The sequence below is a fragment of the Saimiri boliviensis genome, chromosome 2, assembly GCF_048565385.1.
Source record: "Saimiri boliviensis isolate mSaiBol1 chromosome 2, mSaiBol1.pri, whole genome shotgun sequence".
Taxonomy (NCBI): Eukaryota; Metazoa; Chordata; class Mammalia; order Primates; family Cebidae; genus Saimiri; species Saimiri boliviensis.
The window spans coordinates 47,271,637-47,297,981 of NC_133450.1; the positions used below are offsets into that span (position 1 = coordinate 47,271,637).

A 26,345-nucleotide genomic window follows, 5' to 3' on the forward strand; every position below is an offset into this window, starting at 1 on the left:
AGTTCAAATCACTTCAGCCTTCGGGCTCTTACTATCATCTGATCCTAGAGATTGTTCTGACCCTTTCCCACAAGTTCTTATGCTCCTATATTCCTTTAACAAGACACCTCAACAAAGAATCAGAGACTGGTGTGTAGCTGGTTTTGGATCATCTACTTAAACCTGTCAGAGGTTGATTCCCTCTGCAAACTTACAGCAAAGTAGACCTTCCATCCTCTCTTGGAAAGCTTTAGTGACATGGGAAATCCCCATGCCCATGGCTATATTTCCTCTTTGGGGATTTGGAAACATCTTTTTAATAGGAGCAGAAACCTTTCTCTATACATAGCTTCTTCCCATTGGTATTAGATGCATCCCTTTTACTTACACCATTGGGCATTATTGAGCAAGTCAATTTTCTGTTCCCTGTGACTGCCCTTCAAACCATGAAACAGGTTTTGTTATCTTCACCTATGCCACTTTTGCCTGGCCTTCTCTCTGCCAAGCATTCCCAGTTCCCTCTCAGTCACTTTTGGTCATCAGACAAGAAACATATCCCAGAGTCATTTTATTTTCTCAATTTTTGTAAAGTGTCTTATAAGTATTGTTTTAGGCCCCTCCAACACCACCTGCACACAGCAGGGCAGGGTGCAGCTCCCAAACTAGTCCTGATTGCAAATTCTGGAGCCACTGAGGATAGATCATCAAGACCTTTACTAGGTTCTTTATACAATTATTACTAATAAAGGTAAATTTATCTAATGCTTAGTATGTGCCAGACACATATGATTTAATCATCACTTTTATAGATAAGGAAAAAGTTGAGATTTTAACTTTACCAAAGTAAAGTTTTACTCATATAGTAAGCAATAGAGAGAAGATTTGAACCCAGTCCACCAATTCCAAAGCCTATGTTCTTAAGTAGTAAGCTCTACACCAAATTGAGGCACAACTCCTACTTTTTTCTTCTATTCCCCTTCTAAATTTTGTACACTTCCAGTATTCAGCATGACAGAGTTAATGCTTCTTCTCTCAAAACCCAATTCCAGAGTCCACCAGACTCCACCCACTCTCAGATGGTTAACACAAACCCTCACTGTCTTGCAACCTCAGCTGGACCAGGAAGCAGCAGCATCTGGAAGGAGCTGCAAGATACAGCTTACTGCCATTCCAGTCAGGTTGGCTTTGACCCCTATAGAGAAACATAAGCCATGAGAGAATATAGAAGGACATGGATAAATGAGACTGGTGGTATGGCAAAAAAAAAAAAGAAGGAGAATTAAGTCTCAGGACAAGAGTGTGTGGAAACCAGACCTGAAACAGGAAACATGAATTGCATGGTCAGACAAAATCTCAGGCAACACCTATCCCCAAATGCTGAACCACAGAGTAGACATGCAGGAATGGATTTATTTAAAAGACCAGAGAATGTGTAAGTTGACTATGATATAGAGGATACTCCCTTTCTAAAAGAATGAAAAATCAACTAGAAAAGGGAAACTGACATTGTTAGGAAGCTCAAGGGTCTTTTTTGTAAGCAAAGAATGACAAGGAGGGAGGCATCATGTCCCTTTTATCAGTATGATGAAAGAAATCTAAAACAGGAAAGGCCAATCAGTTCTAATTGTTCTATTAAGCAGCAAAATTGGAATGGTAGCCAGAGGACTCTGAGCCACAGGGATTTATGATAATGGTGAATACACTATGGTGTTCAGAGAAACAGAGCAGCTGAGTAGAAGAGTGACATCAGCTGTGACAATGGAATATCACAGTTCTTTCCTCATCTTGCTCATCTGCCCCGACCTGGAATCAGGCACGTCTCTAAGAAGCCTCGGGGTCTTTTGGTGGGAAATGATATTCTAAGACCACAATCTGAATGCCAGGGATGCAACCGCTTTGGGTTGGTTGTTGTTTCTAGGCCTTTTCTTCAGACGGAACCAAGAAAAAAATTATAATGAGTTCAATGATAGTCCCAAGACAAATTTGAAACCACACAAAGGCCTGAGGAATACATAACTATTCTACTACCACTATTTTTGAAAATAGCTAAAAATTTCCTTTGCGAGTGCCATCTCCAACCTCCCCTTCATTTTTACAGCTGTACTAGACGTATATTATCAAATCATATAGCCATTACATACCGTACTCCCTCTTTTATAACTCTCAGTTTTAGTTCTGTAAGTAACTGATATGGTTTAGCTGTGTCCCCACTTTAACCTCACCTTGATTTGTAATAATCCCCACATGTCAAGGGCGGGCCAGGTGGAGATAACTGAATCATGGGCGTGGTTTCCCCCATTCTGTTCTCGTGGTAGTGAATAAGTCTCATGAGAGCTGATGGCTTTATAAATGGCAGTTCCCCTGCACGAACTCTTTCGCCTGCCACCATGAAAGGTGTAATCTGACTCCTCCTTTGCCTTCTGCTATGTTTGTAAGGCCTCCCCAGCCATGTGGAATGGTGAGTCAATTAAATATCTTTTTCTTTATAAATTACCCAGTCTCAGGTATGTCTATTAGCAGCCTAAGAACAGACTAATATAGTAACTATATTTAGTTTTTTTGTTTTGTTTTTGAGGCAGGAGTGCCCAGGTTGGAGTGCAGTAGCACGATCTTGGCTCACTGCAACCTCTGCAGCCCGGGCTCAAATGATTTTTGTGTCTCTGCCTCCTGAGTAGCTAGGTGGGACTACAGGCACACGCCACCATGCCTGGCTAACTTTCTGTATTTTTAGTAGAGATGGGGTTTCACCATGAAACCCTGAACTCCTGACCTCAAGTAATCCTCCTGCCTCAGCCTCCCAAAGTGCTAGGATTATAGGTGTGAGCCACCACACCTGGCCAATATTTAGTTTCTTATAATTCTGCCGTATCTATACCATCAGATCAGAAAGTCATTATACTTCATACTACCTTCCTTTTAAACTCATTTCTTATAGTTTGTTTTAGTTCTACAAGGAACTATAGTATTCACCGTCAGTCCTTATGTCAATGTTATTTTAGTTATTTTGGTTATTGAAAGCTTGTCTTTTGGGGGATTTCTCAGGAAGGGCTAATGAGAGCAAGTCTCTAGTTCTTACATGTTATATTGGTGTATACCCCTTTATACAGGCCCACCACTCTCCAGGCTTATGGTAGGAAGCCTTCAGTGTATCTGGGAATTATTCACCAAAGATGTCTTTGGTCCCAATGTGGGCCAAAGGGGTGTGGGTGGGGCACTCAAGTTCTGCCATTGTTCCTGACTTTCAGGCACCAAGAGTTTAAATTGTATGAGAGATGATAGTTACTGCTGTGGCACTTATCTGCAGAAGGCTGAACTGTGTGAATGCAGGTAGACCAGAGCCAGACTTTTAGCATAAGGATCTGAGGGAAGAATAAGGACTGCAGGGACTGATCTTTTCTCGTTGATCCCTTTCTGTTGTGCCAATAGACTGGGTTCTGATTCTGTTCACGGACTAGCTGTGTGCCTTCAAAGCATATTCTTTAGATTGCTTCAAGTCATCAGGCTCACAGAGATGTTTAGGAAACAATCCACATGAAAGCATCTAGCAGCATGCTCAAAATGCCTTTTTCCTTTCCTTCCTTCCGGTTATCTCTCTGCCTGGGTTCAGCTCCTTCCTTTCCCTAAGACTCCAAAGAACACCATTTAATTTCTGGCAAAGCTGACATCACTTTATCTAGTTTTAATGATAGTTTCACACCACAAGTCCCGTTTTCTGATGTTCTTTATTATTTCTGCCAGTGGCTGTTTTGAATCAAAGTGTGTATTCGGAGCATGGACTCATTGTTAATAAGATGTTGCAGCAGGGTGGCCCGAGGACCCCCCTGAAGCTTCTGCACTAGACACAAGCCTAAGCTCAGAGCTCCTGACCCTCAGAGGTCTCCAGTGATGTGGCTTGTGTCTGGAAAGTGCAGGAAAGACCCAAGTCCCACACAGTTCTCAGGCCACCCCACTCTGCATGGAAAGAGGCGGTGGAGCTGAGACTACTTACACTTTTCCCATGAGCCCTGGCGTCCCATGGGAGGCTATGAAGTCAAGACCCCAGTGGGAATGAGTGAAGGGCTGTAAGTGAAGAGATGTGGTCTGTGCAGGGATGTATATAAGTCACCCCAGGCCTGAGAGGACTGTAAGACCCCAGAAAGGAAAATGGATAAGACTGTGAGGGATAGTGTGTGATCTTTCACCTATCATGAAGGTTCTGAGGTCATGTTAATCCAGCTCCACAAAGGACAGTGCCTCTCCACAACCCACCTCTGTACTCCAAAGAGACTCATGTGATCACCCGAGACCAGGTCCACAAGGAGCTACAGGAAAGGTCAAAAAGTCAGTGATACTCATACAGATGGAGTCACGTCACATGGGCTGTGTCCTTGTGATGTGTCGGCCTGTGTCCTTGTGAAAGAACTGCTGGGGTGGCCTCTCACAAAGAACTGATCCTGATTCTGCTGCTGATCCTAAAGGCTACGGCTATCAGAGCAAAAGTCCACAGGTTCAAGCCAGAGTGTCCAGCTCTCTCTGGGGCATGGTCTGGAAAGGAAAGGCATACTATTGCTCAGGTGGTAGGAACAGGAGCTGCTCATGGTTTTCACCACCGTGCTAAAAAGCAAGTGTGGATGACTCCTGGTACCAGACAGTTTACCCGAATGTTCTTTCGTGGCTGCTCCCCTGACAGGGTCTTGGTGAGGCCCAGAAGGGCTGTTTTACTGACATTATAGGCCCTCAGCCTCTGTGGAAAGAAAGAGAAGTAGATTAATAGATTTGAACTGGGAACAAGGGAGAGTCACTTGGGTTTCCTGGTTTCTGCTCAAGGAGTTCATCCTGATGACATCTCCAGATCATCAAGTGTGAGAAACAATGTACGAAAGACGTGGCAAGAGGCCCCTACTGTGTGCATTATGTAAAAGGCAAGGTCTGTGACACACAATAACCACATTTGCACTGGAGAAGTCCTGAGGGAGCAATTGTCAAACCTTGGATATTTCCATACATCCAATTTTCCAGATGAAATGAGAGTTTCCGCTTACCTAACCTACAGACATGAGATGGTCATACCTACAGCAAGCGGAATATAGGCTAAAACTAAGGAGACCAGGACCACTGAATCTTGCCTGGAAAGATTAAGATAGGGTGGTATGTCAGTAGAAGACAGTTATTATCTTGTGTGTGACTGGGAACAGAGGGTGTATGGAAGAAGGGTGGAGGACTATGTGAGTAAACAAGAATAGGTTGGGTCTGGTGGAGGTAGAGTACAGTGATGATCTTGGCTCACTGCAACCCCCACCTCCTGGTTCAAGCGATCCTCCTGCTTTAGCCTCCTGAGTGGCTAGGACCCCAGGAACATGCCACCACATCTGGCTACTTTTTTGTATTTTTGGTAGAGACAGGGTTTCACTACATTGCCCAGGCTGGCCTTCAACTCCCAAACTCAAGTGATCCACCTGCCTTAGCCTCCCAAAGTGTGAGCCACTGTGCCCAGCCCCTGGATTTTGTTTTCGTAGGAAAAACTTTGACTATAGATTATATTTAGTTAATGGTTATAGGACCAGTCGGGTTTTCTTTCTCTTCTTGAGTCAGTTTTGGTAAGATATGTAAGTTTAAAAATATTTTCTATTTCATTTTAACTTCAGCATAAATGTAAGTTTGACATAAACATTTCTCTTTGCTGTTATCATTCTTTCCATGCCTTTTTATTGTCCTCAAGATCTATCTTTTGTTTCTATTTCTGATATTGTCTGTTTATGTCTTTCCTCTTTTTCCTTGATCGATCCCATCAGAAATTTGCCAAAAACATTCATTTTCTTAAAAAAAAAAAAAAATAGGGATTGTTTTCTTGATCCCTATATTGTATTTTGCTTTATTTTCCATTGATTTCTGTTCTATATTTTTTCTTTTTTCTTTCTGTTTTTTCCCCTGCACATTTTAGTTTTGACTTTTACTTAGCATTGACAATATAATACTTTGGTTACCATCAAGAAAGATATATTTTAATTCTGTAAAGAAGGATTAAAATGTGCATTTTAACTATAGCAGTTGAGCTGAGTACAGTTTGTGTAATGTGCTGAGGTTTATCTGTCCTGCTTCAATTTCTTGATTGCTAGCCTTTCCTAGAACTATAAATTTCCTAGAACTGTTTCTATAAATAAATTTTTATAAACTCACTCAACAGAAATAAAAAATTTAATAAAATATGTCATTTCTGTCTAATCAGATTTTAAAATTTTAATTTGATTTGAAAATCTAGCTTGACAATCTTTATATTTTAACTGTCATCACTGATACACTAGGATTAATGTCTAGCATCCAATTTTATGCTTTTTATAAATTCTCCCAGTTCTTTGTTTTCTGTCCCTTCTTGCTTTAAGATTTTTTTTCCCCAATTCCACTTCTCTCTCTGTTAGATTAAAAATATACTGCATACTTCATTGCCATTCATGTAGCTTTGCCCTAGAATGATAAACATGCCTGTTTTGCTTATCAAAGTTTAAGATTAATATCCTTACCTTTTCTCTAATGTGAAAATCTTCTAACACCTTAACTCCATTTCTATCTACTGATTAAAATATTATTTTTGCATATTTAACTATTTGTGGAGTTAGCTTTTTAACTCCATAAACCTATTGCTTTTTACAAGAAGTAAATTTTTTCATGTTACTATATTCTATGTTTATCATTCTTACTTTCATCTTCGATTTTCTGTATGAGATCATTTATTTCCTTCTGCCTAAAGCATACCATTTAAAATTTTCATTAGTGAAGATCTTCTGGTAGTAAACTTTGTTTTCATTTCTCTGAAAATGAATTTTTGAAAGATATACTTGGTAGGTATAGAGTTCTAGGTTGATAGTTATATTCTTTCAGCATATGGCAAGCTCCATTTAAATTGGGTTATGAATAATAGGATTTTGGCAAGTCAATAAAAAATAGAAACAACTTAAGTGGAGCTTCCTTCATGAAGTCCTGCCTTATCCACAAGGTTGAAGAAAACAATCTTTTACTCGCTCAGATCTCACAGTTAATAACAGTAGTAGTAATAATATTAATAATGTTATTGTAAGTATTGAAACTAAATTATTAAATTTTATTTATACTACTTATTTGATTATACTATAGTTAATATTCATTGTCTTTACTTTTTTAATATTTTATTTTAAGTTCAGAGTACATGTACAGATTTGTTACATAGGTAAACTTATTTCATGGGGATTTGTTGTATAGATTATTTTATCATCCAGGTATCAAGCCTAGTACCCACTAGTTATTTTTTCTGATCCTCTTCCTCCTCCCACCCTCCACCCTCTGATAGGCCCCAGTATATGTTATTTCCCATTATGCATTCATGTGTTCTCATCATTTAGCTCCCACTTATAAGTGAAACATGTAGTATTTGCTTTTCTGTTTCTGCATTGTTTTGCTAAGGATAATGGCCTCCATCTCCATCCATGCTCCTGCAGAGGACATGATTTCATTCATTTTTATGGCTGCATAGTATTCCATGGTGTATATTTATCACATTTTCTTTATCCAATATACCATTGATGGACATTTAGATTGACTCCATGTCTTTACTTTCTGAGTAGTGCTGCAATGAACATATGCATACACTTGTCTTTTTTTGGTTTTTGTTGGAGATGGATTCTTGCCCTTGTTGCCTAGGCTGGAGTGCAGTAGCATGATCTTGGCTCACTGCAACCTCTGCCTCCCAGGTTCAAGCAATTCTCCTGCCTCAGCTCCCCAGTAGCTGGGATTACAGGGGCCCACCACCACGCCTGGCTAATTTTTGTATTTTTAGTAGAGACGGGGTTTCACCATGTTGGCCAGGCCTGGACCTCAGGTGATACACCCATCTTGGCCTCCCAAAGTGCTGGGATTACAGATATGAGCCACTGTGCCTGGCTGCATATGTCTTTATAACAGAATGATTTATATTCCTCTGGTTATATATCCAGTAATGGGATTGCTGGATGGAATGATAGTTCTGTTTTTAGGTCTTTGAAGAATCGCCACACTGTTTCCACAATGGTTGAACTAATTTACACTCCCACCAACAGTGTTTAAGTATTCCTATTTTTTTCTCCATATCCTGTCCAGCATTTGTTATTTTTTGCCTTTTTAATAATAGCCATTCTGACTGGTGTGAGATGGTGTCTCACTGTGGTTTTCATTTGTATTTCTCTAATGATCAGTGATATTGAGCTTTTTCTCATATGCTTGTTGGTTGCATCTATGTCTTCTTTTGAAAAGCATCTGTTCATGTTCTTTGCCCAGTTTTTAATGGGGTTGCTTGTTTTGTTCTTGTAAATTTGTTTAAGTTCCTTTTAGATGCTGGATATTAGACCTTCGTCATATGCATAGCTTGCAAAAACTTTCTCCCATTCTGTAGGTTGTCTGTACATTCTGTTGATAGTTTCTTATGCTATACAGAAGCTCTTAAGTTTAGTTAGATCCCATTTGTCAATTTTGCTTTTGTTGCAATTGCTTCGGCTTCTTTGTCATGAAATCTTTGCCAATTCTTATGTCTGGAATAGTATGGCCTAGGTTTTCTTCCAGTGTTTTTATAGTTTTGGGTTTTATATTTAAGTCTTTAATCCATCTTGATTTAATTTTTGTATACGGTATAAGGAAGGCATCCAGTTTCAGTCTTCTGCATATGCCTAGCCAGTTATCCCAGCACTGTTTATGGAATAGGGAGTCCTTTCCCCATTTTTTGTTTTTGTCGGCTTGGTCAAAAATCAGATGGTTGAAGGTGTGTGGCCTTGTTTCTGGGCTCTCTATTTTGTTCCATTATTCTATGTGTCTGTTTTCGTACCAGTATCACAGTGTTTTGGTTACTGCAGCCCTGTAATATAGTTTGAAGTCAGGTAGCATGATGCCTCCAGCTATTTTTTTTTTTTTTTTTTTTTTGCTTAGGATTGCCTTGGCTATTTGAGCTCTTTTTTAGTTTCGTATGAATTTTTAAGACTTTTTTTTCTAGTTCTGTGAAGAATGTCATTTGTTTAATAGGAGTAGCCTTGAATCTATATATTGCTTTGGGCAATATGGTCATTTTAACAATATGGATTCTTCCTATCTGTGAGTGTGGAATGTTTTTCCATTTGTTTGTGTCATCTCTGATTTTTTTTGAGCAATATTCTGTAGTTCTCATTGTAGTGATCTTTCACCTTCCGGGTTAGCTGTATTCCTAGGTATATTTTGTGGCAGTTGTGAACGGAATTGCATTGACTCTTGGCTTGGCTGTTGTTGGTGTATAGGAATGCCAGTGATTTGGGTACATTAATTTTGTATCCTGAAGCTTTGTTGAAGTTGTTTATCAGCTTAAGGAGCTTTTGGGCCAAGACTGTGTGATTTTCTCAATATAGGATCATGTCATCTGCAAACAGGGGTCGTTTTTTCTTCTCTTCCTATTTGGATGCCCTTTATATCTTTCTCTTGCATGATTACTCTGGCTAGGACTTCCAATAATATGTGGAATAGGAATGATGAGAGAGGGCCTCCTTGTCTTGTGCTAGTTTTCAAGGGTAATGCTTCCAGCTTTTGCCCATTCTGTATGATGTTGGCTGTGAGTTTGTCATAGATGGTTCTTATTATTTTGAGGTATATTTCTTCAATACCTAGTTTATTGAGACTTTTTAACAGGAGGGGTGTTGAATTTTATCAAAAGCCATTTTTGAATCTATTGAGATAATCATGTGGTTTTGTCCTTAATTCTGTTCATGTGATGAATCACATTTATCAATTTGCATATGTTTTGCCAACTTTGCATCCCAGGGATAAAGCCTACTTGATCATGGTGCATAAGCTTTTTGATGTGCTGCTGGATTCGGCTTGCAAGTATTTTTTCTTTTCTTGCTGTGTGTGTGACAAGTTTTGGTATCAGAATGATGCTGGCCTCATAGAACGAGTTAAGGAAGAGTTCCGCTTCCTAAATTTTTTGGAATAGTTTCAGTAGGAAGGGTACCAGCTCTTCTTTGTACAGCTGGGAGAATTCAGCTGTGAATCTGTTCCTAGGCTTTTCTTGGTAGGCTCTTTATTACTGATTTTATTTCAGAGCTTGTTATTGGTATGTTCAGGGATTCCATTTCTTCCTGGCTCAGTCTTGGGAGAGTGTATGTGTCCAGGAATTTATCCTTTTCTTCTAGATTTTCTAGTTTATGTTCACAGAGGTGGTCATAATATTCTCTGATGACTATGTGTATTCCAAGGGATCAGTGGCAATACCCCTTTTGTCATTTCTCATTGTGCTTATTTGGATTTTTTCTTTTTTCTTCTTTATTAGTCTAGCAATCTATTAATTTTTTTCAAAAAACCAACTCCAACTCCTGGATTCATTGATCTTTTGAATTTTGTGTGTGTGTCTCATACTCCTTCAGTTCAGCTCGATTTTGGTTATTTCTTGTCTGCTGCTAGCTTTGGGATTGGTTTTGTTTTGGTTCTCTAGTTCTTTTAGTTGTGTTGGGATTACAGGCATGAACCATCGCATCTGGCCAATGTCTGTTACTTACTCTAGTAAATATACATAGACACAGTCTTTATTATGTGCATAATCAACATATTTTATCGCGCCAATTAGTGTCCACAAGAGGTCTGCCAAGCATCATTATCCCACTTAATAGGTAAAGAAATGAAGGCCCAGAGAGTTTAATTAACAAGCATGTGTAGCTAGTGACAGAGCAGGGATCTAAAGGTAGGTCCCTCTGACTCCAAGCCCATGCTGTTTTCATTACATTTTGTGAAGCCAAATTCTGCAAGAGGTACCCAGTACCAACAACAGGACCAAATGGTTGAGCACCAGGCCCCTAGTGTAATTTTAACTTTGGCATTTCTGCTTTTGTCTTGTTTTGTATATTGAACTCCTGTGGAGGTTATTCTTTGACAAAAGGTTTCTGCCATTAAAAGCAATTTGAAAACCATTGTAATGTGTTCAACCACATAAATTACTGTGTTTGGCCATTTTCTATCAACAAAAGTGATATTTTTTGTCCCTCCCACTTTCTCTTACACTGGCCCTGTCCTCCCTGAACTTTTCCCAGCCCCTGCTAGTCATTTCCCAAATTAGAAAACCTGCTTCCTTGTTCTCCCCACAGCCTGTGGTAGATGCATCACCTGTGGGGTGGGCCTGGGGCTGTCTCAGCGTCAGTGACTCGGGACCACTGAGATTCAATCTAATATCACACCATGCCCGTGTTAGAGCTGGAAGGGGCCTCAGAAGTCATCATTAGTTAGAAGTCCTGGTTGTGTTCCACAGATGATCACACAAGTCCAGAGAACTGCCCAGTCTATACTAGCTGCTTAGTACATACTTGCTGAATTCAGCGGCTGCTCCAAAATGTCAATATGGGAACCGAAGGGAAGCAGAACAGTTGGGGAAAGAGTCTTAAAACTACATCTATCTGCAAAACACTTTACCTGAGACTGAGGAAAACTCGCTTTACCTCCACTGACCATTTTAAAGAAGAGAGTGAGGGCAGTGCTGGTGGAGGTAACTGGGTGGCCCTGACCTTCAGAGGAGGCATGGCTAGGTGGGAAGAGATGTTTAAGAGGCAGGGCATGGCTAGAGGAATCTATTTTAGAGCAGGAATGAGATAGGCCCAAGCTGGAGGAGTGGAATGGGGATGGCTAGAGCACCTTCAGGAGAAGCTCTGTTCCTAAGGTGGTCAGAAAATGAAAGCTTCTAATGATTGGGCTGAAATCTAAGAACTAAAAAGGAGCTCCCAGGAGCACAAGCAGATTTTTCCAACCCCAGTACAAATGGCACGGGGAGAACATCTGGGAACATCCCAAGTTACTGAGACCAGTGGGGAATTGACAGCAAGAGACAGCTCATCTCACAGGTGATGCATCTACCACAGGCTGTGAGGACAGCAAGGAAGCAGGCTTCTTAATTTGGGAACTGACTGGCAGGGGCCGGGAAAAGGTCAGAGAGGATAGGGCTGGTGTCAGAGGAAGCAGGAGGGACAAGAGTTGCATGGGACTGGAAAAAAACTGCTCTGGTTACAGGTCAGCTATGGGGTGCCTCAGGGTCATCAGCCTGAACTCCTGTGGCCAGAGCTCCTGTAGTCAAGTCATTGCCAGACCCCCTGGCACTCCAGATGTGAGAGAATGACACTAATGTGTAGAACTCTTTTCTGTTTTTAGCTGACCCAGAAGTATGAAAATCACACTCACCATTCTATATGACTGGCTCAGCTAAGCCTGTTTCCCACTAGGAAGGTCTAACTCTCAAATCTGGCCCCTCTCACTCTAGTTCCCCTGATCCCTGTTTGATATCAAGCCACTCCCTCCTTATTCCCCTTCCCCACCCTCACCCCATATTTTCCATGTGGGGCAGCAGCTGGCTCAGCAGCAGGGCTGGGCCTTCACACTGATGTTCAGTACCTGAAATCAGAGCAAACAGGAGATGGGGGAGTTGAGATATAGTCGGTCCAGCGTTCTCACCATATAAGAAAATACCAGGTCAGAATGTGGGCATGACGACCTCTGATGCCCATGATGTAGGCGGAGTCTTGGCTTTCCTGTACACACATGGAAATGGGAGTATCCTGAAGATGCAGGAGTAAAGGGATCAGGTTGAAGACTCTTCCGGCAGAAGACCCCAGAGTCTATGGGTTGTCTCCTCATGTCTCCAAGCTTACCAGTTTCACCTGGAGCAGAGGAGGCATCAACAGCTGAGTCTGGGGAATGCTAGATTTCAGGGAGGTACCTGTGTTAGGGATTGGGCTGTCATTCTCTTCTCTGTGCCCCATATTTTTTGTGACTATTTGGTTTTTGATTGGACATTCCCTGCAAACTGGCAGCTCCTGAACAATAGGGACCAAAATTGCCACTTAGACATTCCTACATCCATCTCACAAATGGAGAAATTGAGGCTCATAGAGTCTAAGCCCCTGGCCTCACTCTGCACCAATGAGTCTGTCATTGGAAGATGGATGTGTGGGAGCTGAGGATCAGCTCTGGATGTGTGAGCTGAGATGGAGAGAGGGTTACATGGCAGGAAGGTGAGGATGAAGTCCGGCCTGCCCTCTGCTGGCTTCCCCAGATCTCACCTTGTCCCAGACCTCCTCACTGCTCCCCCTTGTACTTCCCACCAAGGGACTAACCCCTGCTATGCATACCAGGAAGTTCACACCCCCAGTGTTCCAGGGCCTGAAAGTGAGAAAGGGACTAGGGTGAGGGAAGAAGGTGTCTGCAGCAGTGGGAAGTGTTTCATGTCCCTGGGGCTGTGCCTGGATCAAGTTCAAGGCACAGAACAATATGACGTGAGGATGGAGATTATCTCTTCTCCTTTAGGAACCAGGTACTGAGCTTCTGGATAAAAAGTGGTAGAGCATCACCCGAGTACCCTTTCATGTCCTCCTCCTAGTCCCAGGCACTGTTGGCTACCCGTCCCAAAATACATCTCTCACCTGCACTGTGTCTTGAAATTTCACTGTCCCCTCTCCATTTCCCTGAACACTCAACCTCTGACTATAAGACAAGTGTTCCCTTCTGGACAACATCTGTCCCCTCAGACCCCTCCTCAGGGATCTTCCTGGGGGGCCTGGATGATATTCAACACAGAGCTGGCAGAGAAGCCAACTTCTCCGAAGCCAACTTCTCCTTTCCCACCAGCATGGTCCCCACCCCAACGTCTCCCTGTGTCCCAGGCGACATGCACTCCCTCTCTCCCTGAGGGAGAGAACAAACCTGGGTGGAGAAAAGATACCCTCCGTGAGCTGGTGCTTTCTCTACCCAGGTCTGTTAAATGGCAATTGGAACTCCTGGACAAGGCTCCAGTGACACATAGTTGACCTGATTCCTGTGATGGTGCATTTATCCCTCTCCTCTAGTGTGGATTATAGAATCAGAATCCCTGAGTCTGTCTGCACCTCCTTCTATGCCCCTCACTGTGACCACCAGCCACTCCCAGTCCTCAGTCTTCCCCACAGGGCACACAGTACCTGGCACACACTCAGTCTTCCCCCTGCGGCGTGGCCACAGCCTGGTTCACATTCTGCTGCTTCCAGCTGCTGATGACCACTGGGGCCCTATTCTGGGCCAGATGCTGGGCGATGGTGAAGCCAATCCTGGGGGCAGAGATGAGGAGGAGGTGACAATTCAGACTAGGACTGAGACTTTTCTTACTGCATTTCTAGCCCTGAGGCACCAAATGAATTCTCTCCACTAACTCAGAGCAGCTAACCTCATGCTCTGCTATGGATGGTCAGAGGACCAGAAGAGATAAAGAGGAAATAGGTCAGTCCACAGATGTATTGAACCTCCTATGTCCACATCAGATCTTCTTGGCCTCCACTCCCACTAGAATTCCTACTGTAAAAACTTGTTCTTAGTTCCTCAAGGTTTTGGTTTGCTTTGTAGCTGCAACCAGAGAGCTCCCTGCCTCAGGCATGTGAAACCACTGAGTGCTCATAAACATGCAACTTGAAAGTGTGAGGCATTAACCAATGTAGGGCAACTCTCGACTGATGGAGGAATTCTCTTCTTTCCCCTGATGGATGCCTCTGAGATGCATTTCATGCTTCCTAGAGACCTGTGGAACTCATCACCCAGCAGCCTGCAGTGGGCCAACTCTGTAACACATCCCACACTGGTTTTGTCTCCTTTTCTAGTTTCCTCTCCTGTTCTTCAGTGTTTCTCATTAAGATCACCTTCCCAAAAAACGACTAGCACTCGTAGGCTTTGTTTTGTGGGGATGAGCCTAAGAAAATGAGGTCAACAAAACCCAGAGACACCCACAGTTCCCAAAGTCCCGAAGAGTTGCTCTCACCCGTTTGTGGATCCTGTTATCATGGACGCTTTGTTGGCCAGTTTGAGCCTATAGTTGGCTCCACGGCTGGTGCTTCTCACATAGACTGGAGCCACAGGAGACATGAGGCCACTCCAACCCAGGGTCTGGGGCCTAAACATGGTGGTTTCTCTTTGATCTTCTTGTTGAACCCAGTCCAAGGAGGGAAGCCTCTAGAAAGGCAATCACAGTTCCAGTAAGCAGTTCCTGTAAGTAGGGAGATGAAGCATCATCTCCCTTTTTGGGCTACACTGTGTGGGTCTAGGAATCACTCCTGGAAGATTAGCCTATAGCCTGCTCCTTTAACCCTTCCAATGGTTTTGTGAACCCAGAATTTTCTATATTAAATCTCTTCTCTTTAAATTAGGTTGAGTGGTTTCTGTTGCCTGGTATCAAATTCTGACATGCACACATAGTTTGAGAAAAGAAAATAATTTCTATCTGAGGAATACAAAATCCTTTTAATTATCAGGCCCAGAGAGACATTAAAATGAGAGCACAATCCCACACCCTACTCCCCTCTTTGAGCTAAGTATTCATCTCTCAACCCTGCTATTCCCACAGGTAGCTGTAAATTAACCTAATAATGCCATGCCAGACACTATAACACACACTCTATAGTTCAAAAATGTGTAGCCAATCACTAATTAATGTTCTTTGTGTAAACCAATGAGGATTTCTGACAAACAATTTCGTAACAGCCCATTCCCTGTCCCCATTTTTGCCTTTAAAAATCCACTTGTAACTCCTGCTAACTGGAATGCATATTCAGGGCAACTCGAATCTATGCTCCTGGGTTGCAATCTTCAAGCTTGGCTCAAATAAACTCGTATTAATTTTGCTTCAGCTTCATCCTCTTAGGTCAACATATCCCTTAAATATTTATTCATTGAGAGCACCTAAAATAATGAACATCTGCTTCACAAGTTTGTTGTGAGAGGCCCATATAAATTAAGATGTGAGAGGGCTTTGTAAACTATCAAGTACCTGAAGTTCCACAGCTGCTTAAGGGTGATGTGTTTTATCACTTGGTCCTCCATGAGTCTCTAGCCTCAAGCCTCAAGATACATTTTACTCCCTGCTCCCAGTGCTCTGCTCAGGCTGCTTTTCATCCCTCAGCCTCTTCTAGACTTATCTTCATTTTCAGCACATGAGGAGAGTCCCTCCACCCTAAAGCTGATTTGTTGTCTCCTCCGTGTGACCTGATGCTCTCCTGTACTTACTCCTCACTTTCACCTAACTCTAAAGTGACCGTGTTACATGTGTCATTTGTAGCAGGGTGCCCAGCACCGAGGGATTGCTTCATAGATGTTTGTTGAATGAATGAATAAAGATTTGGCTGCAGTGATATAATGGTTTCTTGGGGGCCTCACTGGACCTACAGGCCAAATGCCTTAGTCACTGCATGTCAGACCTTTACCCTGTGTAGTCAGTGGTGTCAGTTCAGCTCTGGTCTTAACGCATTTGTTGTAAAGTAGCCATTCTTGATTTTTAAGTGTTCAGGATTTGGGTGGCATCAGGCATTGTGTACACTGTGAACTTGTGTTTTCCTGATATTTAGAACACTAACTCTCTGTTCAAATCTTCACAAATCTGTAGCTATGAGTTTATTTACATAAAGCCAATTCCCTTATTTAAGTACTTCAACCTTAGTAAATCTTAGGTAAATATCATAACAGATAAATGCTTTTGAAGCAAATTTTAAAGATAAATTAACAATTTTTTTTCTCCAAAATTTGGGTCCTACAATCCCTATCATTCATCATGGTTCCCTACCTCCCTTGTAGCCAAGGATTCAAAACAGTGTTGGGTTTCCTTCTCTTCCTACTTAACATTTTGTTAATATAACTCTAAGCAGTTTATTTTTAAAAGCAAAAGCTAAGCGTTTCTTTCTCTCTCTCCCAATCTCCCTCTTTCTCTGTCTCTCCCCTTCTCTGCCCCAGTCATATATATATATTTTTTTCTTTCTTTCAAAAGATACAGAATCTATGTATGCACTAGTCTCTTCATTGATTCAATAAGCATCTATTGGGAAACTGTTATGGGCTGGCAGCCAGAAAAGGAGCTTCTAATACTGTTTGTTTGTTTGCTTGCTTGCTTGATTTTTAGGAGGCATGCTTTTTTTAATTAAAAAAGGATATATGTTCATTATTTAAAATTTTTAAATATTTGTAAAAATGTATAAGAAAGTTGAAGGAAAAGTTGAAAAAGACTTTAAAACAGACTTGACTTTTCTTTTTTTTTATTGCATTTTAGGTTTTGGGGTACATGTGAAGAACATGCAAGATTGTTGCATAGGTACACACATAGCAGTGTTGTTTGCTGCCTTCCTTCCCCTCACCTGTATCTGTCATTTCTCCCCATGCTATCTCTTCCCACCTCCCCACCCCCCCCGTCCCTCCCCAATTTCCCCCCAATGGACCCCAGTGTATAGTGCTCCCCTCCCTGTGTCCATGTGTTCTCATTGTTCAACACCCGCCTATGAGTGAGAACATGCGGTGTTTGATTTAAAACAGACTTGACTTTTAAATGGACTGGGTATCTTTAGTGAAAAGCTAGGTGTTATTTAGCTACTCTGCTAGGTGACCTGATTCTGTAGGGTCTCTTTATCTTTCCTTGTCTTTGAGCCATTTACAACTCAGAGTTTTAGATAACTAATACATATTTGCATCTAGCCATAGATGCAAATAAATTTCATATGGAGGAGATTCAGTTTTCCTTCTACATTGGAAGAAATCAGCTTTGCATCTGTTAAGCAAACTTATTTCACTTCCCTATGGTCTATATACGTGTGGTTCTTTGAATTTACCTTGAAATCAGTTGTAATGGCTTTGTGGTTCCCTTCATTAATTAATGAGTTAAAAAATGTTGGCACTTGTTCATTTTATATTTGCATGGGAGTCATGATCTTACCTTCTCAAAAATTATCCAATACAAGAAAGTAAAAATTTGATATTTCACAAAATAACAGCTAGTATTATTTTGCCACTCGTTGAGTCACCTCTGCACATACCCATTCTCATATCATAGCCATGTGTTCAATTCTGCATGAATAGGACCACAGTATCCATGACTTGTTTGTTTGTTTTTTAATTATCAGAGCTTATTCTTGAAGGATATAGAAGGGCATACCAAACAAGGAACTTAGCATGAGTAGGACAAAGAGGAGAGAAACAGCACAGAGTGAGAGAAACTACCGAGAGTTTGTTTCCATGGAGCATCAAGCATGAGGTGGGGAGTGACTAGAGATGAGGCTGTAGAATTGGTCAAGGGCTGGATAGTGGTGGTTATTGCATGCCAACAAAAAGCTTAGACTTTATCTAGGGGGCAAATCAGAGTCACGGAAACTTAGTAAGAAATACGAAGGGGTCAGATATTGATATGGTCAGATTTTAGCCACATACAGACAACTTTAGCATGTGTGTATGTGTGCATATACACATACAATTACATGCAATTATTTGATCTGACAGCCAGGAGATTATTGCAGCAACAGATACTAAGGTCTTGTGTCCATCAGATACTGTCAGGAAATAATGGCATACTTATATTGGGTAAATTAAAGAAAGTTTCATGAAGGGGCTATTAACAAAGGCAAAGTATAGGGTAACCACAAGAGATAGTATGTGCAGCACCAGAGCCAGGCACAGGGAGGTTCTGTTACCATCCAGGCCTGAATGGGCAAGAGGAGGAAGTGGTACCCCAAAAAAGACAGAGACAGAGGGCTGCCTATCAGGCACTGTGACCTTTGGTCATGTGCCATAGCAAGCCAGAGACACCCCTGCAGGAGAGAACCATGTGAATAAATACCACAACCTCATTTCCCTCCTTTTTTCTGATCTACTCTCAGTGTTCTCTATTAGCAAAACCCTTCTGGAAGTGAGCTGTCATCTATATAGCTCAGCCTCCAAGAGCATGGAACAGAATGGACCATGTGCCTGGAAGGGCTAGTGGAAGGTATCCAGCCAGGCCCTGAACTAGTCAGAAGTAGTGTAGATGCAGAAAACAAGTTAGCTTTGGGAAATATTTATTAGTTAAAATTATCAGGCCTTTGCGAGAAATTGGTCACCCTGGGAGCAAAAGGAGCTAAAAAAAATAAGGCCCAGTTTTCTAGTTTGGGCGCCTGAGTATTTAAAATATGAATTTCATGTTAGTGCATTATATAGATGACATAACGTTAACTGGACATGATGAGCAGAAGTCAGAGGAACTCTGAATGTCCAAGTAAAACGTGTGCCTCAGAGAGTGAGAGGTAAATCCTACAAAGATCCAGAAACACATCACATCAGTGGTTTTTAGGATTCCAGTGGTCTGAGGCATATTGAGACTTTCATCCAGAGGTGAAAGACAAGGAAACTTTGGTCATCCTCTTCAGGTTTGGGGGACATTGCATACTATTTTTGAGAATTATGCTGCAACTTATTTAATGGGTGATTATGAAGGCTGTCAGTTTTGAGTGGGGCCCAGAGTAAGAGCAAGGTCTGCAGCAGGTTAAGATGTTGTATAACCAGCCCTGCCACTTGGGCCACAGAACCTAATGGATCTCATAGAGTTCCAGTATCTGTGCCAATAAAGCTCTATTGAGGAATCGTTGGGGAGTCTTAGTGAAGAACCCTAGGGTTCTAGTGCAAGGCAGTGCTAAATGCAGCAGAAACAATAAAACATTTGAAAAGTAGCAAGTAGCACCTGATCCCTGGTAGAGACTGAGTATCAGACCATGGAATTTCTTTCTTTCTTTCTTTCTTTTTTTTTTTTTTTAGACAGAGTCTCACTCTGTTGCCCAGGCTGGAGTGCAGTGGTGCAATCTTGGCTCGCTGCAACCTCTGCCTCCTGGGTTCAAGTGATTCTCCTTCCTCAGACTCCCAAGTTGCTGGGATTTCAGGCACACAGCATCACGCCCAGCTAATTTTTGTATTTTTGGGAGAGATGGGGCTTCACCATGTTGGCCAGGCTCCTGACCTCAGGTGATCCACCCATCTTGGCCTCCCAAATTGCTGGGATTACAGCCATGAGCTACCACGCCCGGCCTGACCATGGAATTTCAAAAGATGGTATGACTAGAGCTGTTCCTCATACCTGGGCTCTGTCAGTCAGAAAGATAGGAGGACACAGCAGTAACCCACCACTTGAAGGAAGTGATACAATAGGGGTCAGATCTAAGCAAATCACATAAGCAGGTGCCCGGATTCCCATGCCACCTATCCCTGTTGCATCGATGCCTCTTTCTCAGCTTATAACCATGGTCTTTTATTTTTTTATACTTTAAGTTCTGGGGTACATGTGCAGAACATGCAGGTTTGTTACATAGATATACACGTGCTGTGGTGGTTTGCTGCACCTATCACCCTGTTCATATACATTAGGTATTTCTCCCAATGCTATCCCTTCCCAATCCTCCCACCCCCTGCTATCTCTCCCCTAGCTCCCTACCCCCTGACAGGCCCCGATGTGTGTTGCTCCCTGTGTCCATGTGTTCTCATTGTTCAACACTCACTTATGAGTGAGAACATGTGGTGTTTGGTTTTCTGTTCTTGTGTCAGTTTGCTGAGAATGATGGTTTCCAGCTTTATCCATGTCCCTGCAAAGGACATGAACTCATCCTTTTTTATGGCTGCATAGTATTCCATGGTGTATCTGTGCCACATTTTCTTTATCCAGTCTATCATTGATGGGTATTTGGGTTGGTTCCAAGTCTTTGCTATTGTGAGCAGTGCTGCAATAAACAATAAGGCAGTGTCCCTTATGAGCAGATGGCAGAGGAGGAAATAACCTGGTCCTGGGCCCACCTGAGATTAGTGATCATGGAGCCAGCTTATGGATTTCATGGTGTGACTGGATAAAATCAGCTCTAACTACCTTTCTGGTTAACTCATATTGAATCTGAAGAAGTCATCTGAAATTTGATTTATGGCTTTGTCTAATATATCTTGAAAACTTTGGCAGTCACTAAAACCATTGTCACTAACTGGTTCAGTTTCATCTGTTCAAAGGTGATTTTTCCCCCGTGGCTAATAACACAACCTATGGGTGACTATTGAAAAGAGCCAGAAAAGGATCACACACATTTAAATACCTGGAAAAGCTAGTTGCAGCACTGAATGTTGTATATCCATGTTATCATTGCTAATCTCTTGTGAAATTCTTCCCAGCTGTGTTCTTTGATAAGAGCTGAGGTGTGGAAAGTTAAGGTCCTTAAAGGAAAATTGTCAACACATCCACTGCTCCATTCTGCCATATATCCGAATTCAGAACATCTAAAAGCAGGTTAAGATGTTTAATTTCTAATACAAGGCTATACTCTTCACCAAATTAAGTATAAGAGAGAAAGATAACAAGCCATAAGGCATGAGTCATTAAAGGAGGCATCTCAGTAACAATATTTAGGATGGTCTTACTGTTCGCAACTTGGAGGTTTCTTCACTCATGTCAACACTCCATTTTTAATAAAGATAGGAAAAGAATATGACTCTCCTCTTTTTGAGCAGGCCAACTAAGGGGGGAGCTAGCAAAGTTAATTTTACATAAACAAGCACAGGAGCTTTCTCAGGCAAATTGTATTTAGGAAAGACCACACATGGAAGTTGAAGATCTGAAAATTGTTTATTTTTTAAGAAATTATTTTATTGATGTACATTTCACATATCACAAAACTCAAGTCTACAATTCAATAATTTTCGTAACTTTACCAAGGGTTGCAACCATCACATTCAGTGAGTTGTAGAGCATTTTCATTGTTCCGGTAAGACCCCTCATGCCCTTTACAGTTGATCTCTGTTCCCAGCCCCAGACCCAGGCAACCTTTATCTATTTTGTCTCTATAAATTTTATAAATTTGCCTTTCTGAATCTTTCATGCTAATGAAGAAATTGATTTTTAAAATATATATACGCCTACTTACCTCGTGGAAAGTCTTTGCATATGTACTGTTCTATAACATTCTCTTGCTCAAGGAATGGGACACCTGTCTCAGGCCTATAGTATTTTTAGAAGAATATCTATTCATATCTCTGTATCTCTATAGATCTATTTATGTAAAATATTCAACATACTGTCTTCTTATCTTCGTGGTGAATCCAAATTGCTTTGTATAGGGTATAGAGGGAATCACAGCAACAGTAGTAGCTCAAGATTGGGCAGGTCCTGGGGTGTCTGGGAAGCTGCTGTTCTCTCTTCTCTCTAAGTCAGGCTATCTTTCCTTTTCTTCTCTCCCTAGGATACACCCAGGACGTTTCCATGCCCTCTTTCCAGACTTCCCTTTGTTGAGTCATCAAACCCCTAAATCAGGATAAAGGCTCATACCAAAAGACAACAAATCACATTTTGTCCATCACGCAGGCCTTTTTCAAATCTTTGCTTACCACCACAGTGCACAGGGACCTCTCTGAATCTCTATGGGCTGTGCACATCAGCTCCCAGGAACTCTTGCCCTTTCCTTGTGTTTTCTATGTTAACATATGGGCCCACTGTCCATTCAGTTGTCTAAGGCAGAAACCACAGTCAGCCAAGATCCTTCCTGTTTCTTCCACACCCAGTTGTCACCAAGCCCTGCTAATATGGTATCTGCTGTCTTTTCGTTGATATTCTCCTGATTCCTCAGTCGCTGCCTTTTGTTGGAGTGGTCATCTGTCTTGCCTGGAGCGTAGCTGTAGCTTCTGTTCTGCTTTTACTTCCAAACTAAGCTGGAGGAATCTTTCCAAGGTGAAAAGCTCATCAAGTTCATCTCATTGTGGAGATTCAACCATGGCTCTCCCTTGGCTTTGATAACGTGTACATTTCTTGCCTTCCCACACTGGGATTTTGTTGATTTGTCCCTGACCCCTCTCCCTTCTGCTATAAATATAACAATGTTTTTGCATTTCATGCTTGCATCTTCTCATTCCCTCAATTGTTCCTACTCTTCCTTCAGACTCAGCAAAGGCATCCCTTCTGCAGGGAAGACTTATAAATACATCTACTTGGTTTTACATGGCTGTCTCTCCAACCCAACTTTCATTGTCTCCTCTGCCCCTCCTTCACCCCCACCAAGCTGATAGTATCTTAAGGGCAGAGTTCCTATTTTATACTTCTTCAGAGTCATTGCACATGAATGGACAGGCATTCATTATTTGGAGTTTCTTAGTCTCTTAAAACAATCAGACCTCTGCTTAACATCTGCCTTTGGTAGTTGCCTTGAGCCTCCTATGGGATCACAAGGATTGTATGATGGGACCGAGGGAAACACAGTAAGGATTCAGCTGGAGAAAGGGGTTGTGCAGCACAGCTTATGTTTGTTAACTGCTAAAATGAAGTTCTTTCCTCCTAAGGAGAGTACCAGAGCAGTTGTTTCTATTATTAATTGGTCCATGTTTTGTAGAGTGTTCTACGTACTAAATTAAGGTACATTTGATGTTTTCATCTTTATGCAAACCCACTGAGGTGAGTGGTGCTATTCCCCCTTGACACATAAGGAAGCAGTCAGAGAGAAATTAAATAACCTGTCCAGCCTATTATAATTATTACTCATTGGTGCTGAGATTTGTCTTCAAGCCCCATACTCTCAACTTCTAAGTTATACATTTTTTTTAATTCAGTTATGAAATGGATAAACTGTTGTGAACTAAAAGGCAAGTAATTTTGCATCTTGACTCAGCATGCCTATTGAACTTAATAGAGTGTCTAAATGCAGCTATGGGTAGAAAACCAAGTTAACTACGAAACCTCTTGCCCGGCCCTACCTTCAGGTATGCCTCACCAGTCTCTGCCTGGGTTGGGTTGAACACATTTTTGTTCCTATCATTTTTTTGGTCTCCATTCCAAACACCTTGGTATAGGATGTACCTGTTCTTTCTCAAGTACTGCATGTCTAAGTCCTGTTAGCAAGATGTAGGCTTCCATCGCCAGTTTTGGAATCAGGCTTAGGTGTATAGAAACAAATCAATCCCTCTATACCAGTCAGTTTCTTTCCAAAGTATGCCTACCTTTATCTGGTTTTCACAGCTTTAAGTCCACAAATGCTTTTGAAAGGAAAAGTGGTTTGCATCCTTGACAAAGTAACTGTCATTAGAACCTAGTCTTGCAAATTTGTTTGACTTTTTAATAAATTCAGAACAAATAGTAATATGACTCAGGTCTTGAAGCTATAACTCAGTGTTCTTGCCCCAGGAAAGAACCAGTTGGTTCTGTCTTCAGGAAGAGAACTTATATACACAAACACATTTATATAATCTACATTATATATATACATACACACACACACATGCATTATATATGAAAGGTTTGATAACTGCAAATTTCTGTACACATAATGGGTATGTTACTTTGTTAATTATGTCATTTTTTTATACAGCAGCTGTCATCCCATTTGCTATATTTTGCAGGGTTTTTAAAATTCCTTTCCTTTATATTGCTTCTAAAGAAGCAATTTTTTTCCTTCTGTTCTCTCACCAGTTTACCTTAAAGAGGGAAGCAAAGGTTTTCTCTATAACATTCAACACTTTCAGCACTTATGTGACCAAATGTGTGGGGGTTTTCCTGATACCAACCAATTTTCCTACTCTTTGGACACCAGCTGGGCATCCTATAATTCAGTCATGACACCAATTGTCACATTTGTGCAGATGCCACAGGTTAAGGGCTCAGTCCCACAAGACTGCCCCAGCTCCAGATGCCAATTGCAAGTAGCAAATCCCCAGGCTACCCACATATCTATCAGCCTTGCCTACAAATGGAGGGTTCCTATGACTCCCTTCTTATCAAGTTTTTGATAATTGGCTATGATGGCTCACAGAACTCAGGGAAAGACGTCTACCAGTTTATTATTAAGGATATTATAAATGACAGAGATAAACAGCCAGATGAAGAGATATATAAAGGGAGCTCTGGAAGGGTCCTGAATACAGAATTTCTGTCCCCATGGAGTCAGAGTGCACCCCCTCCTTGCTCATAGGATGTTTTTACCAACCTGGATGCTCTCTGAATCCTGCCTTTGGAGATTTTTTTGGAGGCTTTATCACATAAGAATGATCAATCTCTAGTTCCTCTCCCCTACCTGATGATAGGGGATGAGATTGAAGGTTCCAAGCTTCTAATCATGCCTTGATCTTCTTAGTGACCAGCCTTCATTAAGGAACCCAGCAAGAGTCACCTCATTAGAACAAAATATGCTCCTAGCACCTTTATCACTTGGGAAATTGCAAAGGTTTCATGAGTTCTATCCAACTTCTGACCAGGGAAGAAGACCAAAATAAATGTTTCCTATTATAATTAATATTACAGTATTATAATCTTTAACTTCACCTCTATGTCTTGGAATACATAATCACTAGAAACTCATTTACAGTCAGTCCACATGCAGCAACATTTCTGTCAATGATGGGCCACACATACAATACACATACAATGAAGCTGAAAAATTCCCATTGCCTAGTGATTTGTGTTACAGTTGCCGGTAGTAATCAGTAAAGTAACATGCTGTATAGTTTGTAGCCTAGGACCAACAGACTATACCATATAGTCTAGGAGTGTAGTAGCCTATGTATCTGGGTTAGTATAAATACACTCTGATGTTTGTACAAAGAAATTCCCTAACAACAGGTTCGTCAAAATTTTCCTGGTGGTTAAGTGATGAATGACAGTAACTATATAGCTTAATGTGTTTACATAAATGCATTTACACACTATATTCCATTTGATAAGTTGTTCTTCCTGTTAATATGTCTCAGATATTTTTGAATCAGCACATAGTATATTTACCTCATTTAAGAGCAATTCTGAGCTTTTTGATGGAAGGCGCTCATAAGAATACAGGGGGCCTAGCAATCATATTTCAGTCCTGCAGTGAAGCTGATACCTGACTGGATACTAGTGCTCTACTTGTGCAAAATGATGTCATAATGGATCCTGCCTTTTGAGTAGCCTGGGATCAATGGTCAGTAGACCTTTGCTCTTCACAGTCCTTGGGGATCAGAATGTCAGCAGACGAGAAAGCACAGAAATCCAAGTCATACTGACACAGTGGCAGTAGGTGCTAGTCCATTCTCAATCTTCTACTTTGAAGAAATGCTTGAGTTAATTTTCAGGTCTCCAGGAATCCCTGCGTAAACACAATTATACCTAAAGCTATGGATCATTGTTGTGACAGTAAGCTACGGATGTAATAACCCACTATTATTTGTCAGTGTAGTTTTTTATAGGGACTGATATTTTTCAATGGATCTATTTACTGCAGCCAATCTATCAGCCTACTCTTTTTGTGTGGCCCCCTACCCTCCGCCCCACAAAAGAGACTTCACTTTTTTCCTCTCATAAATTCCTACCTGATTTTCCAAAAATCGTATCCAAGTAGACTTCAAAGTTTTATTCATAGTGTAAGACATGTTGATAAGGTATGGAACATGGCATATGATATATGCAAGAGTAGCTATTTCTCCTATTTAAAGCGAACAAACATTTTTAGCCTATTTGTCTTAAATAGAATCAGGTAGCTAAAGATTTGTTAACGTTTCAATGAAATTAATCTCTTTCTTTCCTTTTCAAAAATTTAAAAAATTCTTAACGCAAATGTAATACATTTCCTTTAAATAACTGGCTTAAACCAAGAAGAATTGAATTT

At 41.3% G+C, this 26,345-nt stretch overlaps 2 long non-coding RNA genes across 4 annotated transcripts in view; one reads left to right on the plus strand and one right to left on the minus strand.

Moving 5' to 3' along the window:
- The window catches only part of LOC141583551 (uncharacterized), a 143,685-nt gene that overhangs the window by 112,008 nt on the left and 5,332 nt on the right, over positions 1 to 26,345 (plus strand). The gene's annotated exons all lie outside the window — the stretch shown is intronic.
- LOC141583550 (uncharacterized) overlaps positions 21,352 to 26,345 on the minus strand; it is a 103,035-nt gene continuing 98,041 nt past the window's right edge. For all 3 annotated transcript variants that reach the window (XR_012516201.1, XR_012516202.1, XR_012516200.1), the window contains one exon: positions 21,352 to 25,826. This is a non-coding gene — a long non-coding RNA (uncharacterized LOC141583550). The remainder of the gene's footprint in view (positions 25,827 to 26,345) is intronic.